Here is a 7,999-nt window from a genome sequence, read left to right as displayed (position 1 = left end):
TGACCGCCCTGACAGGGAACACAACAGAGAGTTCCTGATGGAACAGGGGAAAGGTGGGGTGCAAAACTCAAATTCTAGTAAAAAGACCAGACTTAATGGTCTGACTTGAGACTGGAGGAACCCCAGAAAGTATGGCCTCTGGACTCTCTGTCAACCCAGAACTAAAACAATTCCAGAGGCCAACTCTTCAGACAAAGATTAGACTGGACTATGGGACATAAAATGATACTTGAGAAGAGTGTGCTTCTTAGCTTAAGTAGATACATGAGACTAGATGGGCAGCTTCTGTCCGGAGGTGAGATGAGAAGGCAGAGGGGGTCAGGAGCTGGTTGAATTGACACGGGAAATCAAGGGTGGAAAGGAGGAGTGTGCTATCACAGTATAGGGAGAGCAATTAGGGTCACATAACAGTGAATGTATAAATTTTTGTATGACAGACTAACTTGAATTGTAAACTTTCACACAAAGTACAATAAAAAAATAAAAGAATAAAGAGAATAAGACAAGTTTGAAGAAGAACGAGGTGAGGGTTCTCTACCAAATATCTAAGCTTATTATAAAGCCATAGTATTTAAGACAGTGTAGTACTGGTTCAAGCACAGAGAAATAAAATAATGCAATTGAACAGAGTTAATAATACTGGAATTTTGTATGTGATAGTGATGCATAATAAAACATCAGAGAAAGGACAGACTACTCAAAATTGTGTTAGGATAACCAATTATCTATAGGGTAAATATAAAATTAGATCCCAACCTCATACCAAACACAAAAATATATTTTAGATGAATTAAGACCCAAACCAAATACAGTATGTACAAATAGTAGTAAAAGATTGGTAAATCTGACTATTCAAAATTTAAAACTTTGTTTTTAAGATGATATGAAACATCCAAACCAAAACCAAACCCACTGCTGTCAAGTTGATTCCGACTCATAGCAACACGATAGGACAGATTAGAACTGCCCTATAGGGTTTCCAAGGAGCAAGGAGCGGCTGGTGGATTCAAACTGCCGACATTTTGGTTAGCAGCCATGCTCTTAACCACATATTTAATAAAAAGAATAAAAATATTCATGACAAAATGCACATCAAGTACAATAGAGTGATTGTTTAAGAGGAAGAGGGGAGCTGAATGGGACTGAGAAGAAAAATGAAGACAATTTCAAAATATGAGAAGGCATTAATATTTGTGAATTCTGAGTAGTAGCTCGATGTATATCCATTATATTATACTCTGAACTTTTCTATGTTTGAAATTTTTCACTATGAAAATAATGTATTTTATTTTAAAGAATTTTTAATTCAGACTTCTCTCTAAGCCAAATTGCTTTTTCCCAGATACTTTACATGATTGAAGCTTAACTAATGGAAAAATACTAAAGAGAAAACTGTGCCATAGCTCTAAGAATTTTACTGACCAACTTAAAGCATGCCCGTTTTAACTTTAGGGGAAAAAATATTTCTCTGATACTCCATTGGCAGTTCTCAAATGATTTCATTTTTCATAATATACAAATTTGGCATCAGAAAGCAAAATGGAAATTCAGGTTAGTTTCTGTAGTCTTATAACTGCTTTCTTGATGCTGCAATTGCATCTGCAGGTAATACTTTGAAGGTATGCATTCATTCATTCATTTTGGTGCACTGCAATTACTTGTTTACCTGCCTGACTCCTCTAGACTCCTCGAGTGTTTTGAAGGTGGGGACGCTGTCTTATTCATCAGTGCCTAGTACTATAAGGGCATTCAATAACTGTTTTTAAAAAAAGACTTAATAAAATTTCAATTTTTATTTCTGAATGGGGATATTAGACATAGTGGTTTAACAAAAAATTTGCAAGGCAACTTGAGAGATTCAGATCTTTTGACATCCTGAGATAGAAAGAATAACTTAAATGAGAGTAAAATAATAACAATAAATAGTCCTTGGTTATTTTTACTTCAATTTTAAAGGTTTTGCAAATGTTTGATCAAGAAAGTCCAATGACGATGTTCAGGAAGTGATCTCAGGACTGAAATATAAAAATAATTAATTGGATGTCATAAGTACAAATATGAGACATGGGGTGTAAAAAAAAAAAAAAGAGAGCCATGAGCAAGAATTGGTTAGCCTTTACTCGGCACTGGCCAAGAGAGGGCAAACCTGAATCTGATGGTAGACTCTTGTGAGATGGGGAGAATTCAGCCTTCTTCTCAAGACCATTCAACTTTCATTTTTCTGATTCAGTACTCACTAATTAGTTAACTTACTTTATTAGTTTCCCAGGCACTAGATGGATGGGAGATGCCATGAATAACAAGCTGAAGTGTGCTTACTGGAAAGATATTTTACTCCATTGTGAATAATAAATTAACATTCTAATGTATACACTAACCTCGTGAATCAGGTCCTGGAAACTGGATCCACTTGGACCCAGATGCTGGGTCCAACAAAAATACAGCCAGCCCCTATGCCCCAACCCTATCAGGTCTACCTCTTCCCTAGCTTTCTCGCTGTCTTAGTCTGGGTTGTCTAGAGAAGCAAAACCAGGAAAGTGTATAAATATACACAGAGAGAGATCCTATATCAAAGAAACAGCCCACGCAATTGTAGAGACTGGAATGTCCCAAGTCCATGGATCAGGATAGAGGCTTCTCCTGATCCACGCAGCTGTAGGGGCTGGCAATCCCAAGATCAGCAGGTCGGGAAGCAGGGCTCTTGCTGACAGGCTTCGAACATCAACGAATTCCCAGATTGGCAGTTAAGACCACAAGGCTTCTCCTGATTCACGTAGCTGCAGGGGCTGGTGAACCCAAGATCAGCAGGTCAGAGAGCAGGGCTACGCTTACAGGCTGTGAGGACTGACGAATCCCAAGACTGCAGACAAGCTAACAGCTCAGGTCCCAAGAACAGGAGGTCAGATGAACAGGAAGCAGCTGCAGGATCCGGAGCGAACAAAAAGCCAGAATGTCTGCTTATAGTCAGATACAGGCCACACCCCTAAAGAAACTCCTTTTCAACTGTTTGGCTACTCACAGCAGATTCAATCATGGGAGTGATCATATATAAACACTGAGAATCATGGCCGAGCCAAGTTGACACACAATCTTAACCATCACACTCGCTTAACTTCCAAAAGGTTTAGGTTGGGACTTCTGCGAGGTTACTTACTCCAAGTGTGGTGATTTTTGTTACACTACAGTAGAGATAAGTTTGTTGAGTGTCTGTAGGGCCCATTTTTATTTTTTGTTTCTCATTTTCCCTTCTTCCCTGTCCCCTACTCCCATTCTCCTCCCACTCTCTTTCTGGAAGCTTTGAGAAGACTGGTATCCAATTTCTCCACATCCTCACCAGCATCTGAATTTTGAATTATAGATAGAAAGCCTTTCACTCAAGTTAAACAGGAATTCACCCATGTTTTCTTCTAGAGGAGCCAATCTAATCAATTTGGGATTTAATCTTTTATATGATTTGAAGTATAGATTTATCTTTTTCAAATGTGTTTCAGAGGTTCCATGACCTCCCCAAGTTTGGCAATTCACTAAAAGTACTCACAAGACTCAGTAGCAGGTTATACTTATGGTTAAGGATTTGATTGCAAAGGATACAGAGCAAAAGCAGCAGGAAAACAATATGTGTTGGTAAAGTGTAGAGAGGTCAGGCACAGGCTTCTGCATCTTTCCCATCCAGGGCCACACAGGACTTGCTTTCTCTCTAGCAGCAAACTGCAAGGACCCATGTAGTATGTCTCTGCCCATGAAGCCTGTTTGAGTTTTAGGGTCTGAAGCTTTTATGAAGTACTGATCATATGGGAGGGAGCCCAGGTGGTAGGTGGTTAAAGCACTCAGCTGTGAACTGAAAGGTTCGTGGTTTGAACCCACCAACTGCTCTGTGGGAGAAAGATGTGACAGTCTGCTTCTGTAAAGATTTACAGCCTTGGGAACACTATGGGGCCATTCTGCTCTGTCCTACAGGGTCACTATGAGTCAGGATCAACTCAACAACAGTGGGTTGGGTTTGGTTTAAATCATATTGGGGAGTCCCTGGATGGCACAAATGGTTAATGCCCTCAGATGCTAACTGAAAAGTTGGCAGTTCAAGTCTACCCAAAGGCACCTCAGAAGAAAGGCTTGGCAATCTGCTTCCAAAAAGATCAGCCATTGAAAACCCTATGGAGAACAATTCTACTCTGACACACATGGGGTCACCACAAGTCAGAATGACTTGACAGCAACTGGTTTTTGGTCATATGGGAAGTATATCTTGCTACACAGCCAGTCATGGCAACTGAAACTCAGGATCCCAACAATGAAACCAAGTGCATGCACATCATCTGTCCTGATGTTTGTGCAAAGCAACCTGACAGTCTGGGACAACGCGGTCCATTGCTTCAGGTGTACAGAACAAAACCATCAATCACTGACATAAAAAATATTCCACGGGCCATATTCCCAGGGATTGACCAAGGGTTAGTTGTGGTTCCATATTCCCTTGGAGACAACAAGGAACAAGCAACCAGATCTCTTATGTTAACTCCTTTCCCACTAAATAACCATTTTTTCACTAGCAACTTTAATAAAAAGTTTTGCCCCAGTGATTTGAGATGCCACTTGTAACATATTGTGATGTTCTATATGTACTTGAATCTATTTCCGGATTTTCTATTTCTGGCTTGTACATACAATGTTTTAATTCAACAGGCCTTAGGGTATATTTAATGTTTGGTAGGGTTTGTCCATCCCTGTAGCTTTTCTTTTGTAGTGTTTTACTGGCTATTCTTGCATGTTTATTTTTTCTTAGGGAGTTAAGCATCAACTTGTCTATTTCCATAAAAAACCGTGTTTCTACTTGGCTTTAAACATGGGAGTTCTTCAGGGCTGGATCCAGGATCCTCTTCTCTGCATTTTTTGCCCCAGGTAATTTCACCTATTACCATGGGATTTAAATACCAATAACTATCAAACTTTTATCTCTAGCCAGCACCTCTCTCTTGAGTTACAGGCTGGGCAGGAGCTGATGCTTCAGTGCACAGTAGGAATTTCTTCTTCCCCAGGGTAACCTCGATTTTCCTGTTAGGCTTTTCAACTGACTGGTTGAGGTCCACCCAGATTATTTAAAGTCAACTGACTGTAGATGTTTATCACATCTACAAAGTACCTTCACAGCAACAACTAGAGTAGAGTTTGATTGAATAACTAGGTTCTAAACCTGGGTGGTGTAGTGGTGAAGAACTTGGGTGCTAACCAAAAGGTCAGCAGTTCAAATCCACCAGCTGCTCCTTGGAAACAACTATGGGGCAGTTCTGTTCTGTTCTGTCCTACAGGGTCTCTATGAGTTGGAATCGACTCGACGGCAACAGGTTTTTAACAGGTTATAGCCTAGCCACAGTGGTTAAGAGCTCAGCTGCTCACCAAAAGGTCGACAGTTCAAATCCACCGGCCGCTCCTTGGGAAACCTGTGGGGCAGTTCTACTCTGTCCTATGGGGTCACTATGAGCCAGAATCAACTCGATGGCAATGAGTTTGATTTTGGTTTATAGCCTAGTCCTTGGGTGGTGTAAATGGTTGCACTCAACTACTAACCTAAAGGTTGGTGGTTCAAACCCACCAAGCAGCACTGTGGAAGAAAGCCTTCACAATCTGCTTTTGTAAAGATTACAGCCAAGAAAACTCTATGGAGTAGTTCTACACTGTAGCACGTGGTGTTGCCACAAGTCAAAATCAACTTGATGGCAATGGGGTTCGTTTTTTGGTTTTTATAGCCTAGCCAAGTTGACACATAAAACTAACCATCACACCATAGGACCGACAAAGCCTGAAGATATTTCTGTTTACCAACTAAACTGACATTACCCAATGGCTTGCCAGCTTTGAAGATATGCAATTTCTCGATCATATTTTTTTTAATTTGGGGATTTTCAATATTTCACATTTCCCACATAAAATAAATCTTTACTAATATTTTCATATTATACTACTTCAAAATTATACAAATAAAATGCACACAAAATGCACTATAGATGTACTTCTTTTGCCAGGTAGTTCTTACAATGTTGAAAGGTTAGACGCTGTGACTTTGATGTAATTATGAGGATGGTCTTAGAGACTTAGGCCTTTGTCAGGTAGTTCTTACAATGTTGAAAGGTTAGACACTGCAACTTTAATGTAATTGTGAGGAAGCTCTTACAGACTTAGGCCTCTCCTGTGTCTAGGTCTATCTGTTTTAATCTTTCTCTCTCTTCGACCGTCTTCTTTCAATACCCTAAACCAGTTCTCATCCTCCTCCCTGTGTGATCTACACCCCTCCGTGTAGGGGGAGTTATTTCCTTTCTTCCTTCTTGGGTCTTGCAAACTTCAATATCTCAGGTGTGACCAGACTTTGGGGACTTTGAAGCAAGTGAAGGGGCTGCGGTCAAGGAACAGTGGGTGTACCAAGCCTGGTTCAGTTTTCCCCGAACTAGAATTAATTGATTTCCTCATTGATTGATTAAAGAATTGATTTGAGGAACTTGATTTCCTTACCAGTTCTCTAAGAAATAAGTTCAAAACCAAACCCATTGCTTTAGAGTTGACTCTAATTCATGCTGACCCCACATGTTACAGAAAAGAACTGCTCCATAGGGTTTTCTTGACTGTAATCTTTACAGAAGCCAATTGCCAGGCCTTTCTTCCACAGCGCCGCTGGATAGGTTCAGACTGCGAACCTTTAGATTAGTAGTCAAGGCAAATCATTTGTGCCACTCAGAGACCTGTTAAGAAATAAGTACACTACTCCCATATTAGCATTAACTTTACTCAGAGACAACACAATCTTGTCTTAAATATGAGTTTTGATTTTGTCCTCAGCATTTTTGTGATTAGGAGCATTAGACTCCTTCCTGAATCTGGCTTGCAAGAATAATGACATTAGCTAGCATTATCCTAATCAGCAGGAATAAGCTGTGCCAATTCCAAATCTCTCACCTATTAAAAATGGGGAGAGGGAGTGTGTGAGATGATTTCAGTTCCTGCTGCAGTAGACCCTCAATAAATGTTTGTTGAATTAAGTAGAATTGACTTTTCTTTATGTGATGGGGAATCATGGAAAGTCCTTGACTGCAGATCAGATTTCCATCTTGTAGCAATACAAGATATAATTCCTCCAAATAATAAATTTACATGTTTCAATAGAAACTTCATACTTTTTAAAAATCTTTTTAACTTTTGATTTTTCAGAAGTAGATTACCAGGCCTTTCTTCCGAGGTACCTCTGGGTGGACTCCAACCTCCAACCTTTCACAATGAACCTAAGTCTTATGAATTCAGAATCAAATTTGAATATGGGGGAAGAGCAGCTTTATTTTGTAACACCAAGCCGGTGAGGCTTGGGGCATTTGGGCTACAATTAGGGATATTGAACTGTGCCTTTGAATATTTTGTATGCTGATGCCTTTAGGGATAGTGGTGGGAGAGGGTAATGGGATGAAGGCTACATGGCCCCAGACCCTTATGATTTTTTTATTTCTTATGTCTATATTGAGTACTTTTTCCCTGCTCCTCCCTCACTATCTGGCTGTCAGCTATCATTTTTTATTTTTTGAACTTCATACTTCTTAATGGAAATAATCTTGCATGGAGGTGATTTTCCACCTCCATGCGTAATTGAAATGCGTAATTGATACTCAAATTGAAATCAGTATTATTCGTAATGCAGCATCATTCAGCACCTAGTTCAGTGCTGAAACGCAAATGGGTTTATATTGACAGAATGTTGTTGCCTTCATTGGTAGCAATTTCGTTGTTTTTGAAAGGCAGTGAAGAGCGACAAGCCTCTCAAAAGAAAAATGAGGTAAGGTTCCTTTAAAAAGGTAAGGTCCGCTTGCCCCGCCCTGTGTACCTGAGGCGCACCTTGGACTAGGTAAGAAATATTGAACCACATTTCCCAGCGGTCCCTGCAGGCCCCCGAGCCTGCGCACTGGCAGCAAAGGGCGGCCCGCCGAACTCCCGCGCTATCCGGCCACCTCGCCTCAGCCGGGGA

The sequence above is a fragment of the Trichechus manatus genome, unplaced genomic scaffold (genome assembly GCF_000243295.1).
Source record: "Trichechus manatus latirostris isolate Lorelei unplaced genomic scaffold, TriManLat1.0 scaffold00007, whole genome shotgun sequence".
Lineage (NCBI taxonomy): Eukaryota > Metazoa > Chordata > Mammalia > Sirenia > Trichechidae > Trichechus > Trichechus manatus.
This window is presented reverse-complemented; position numbering follows the sequence as displayed.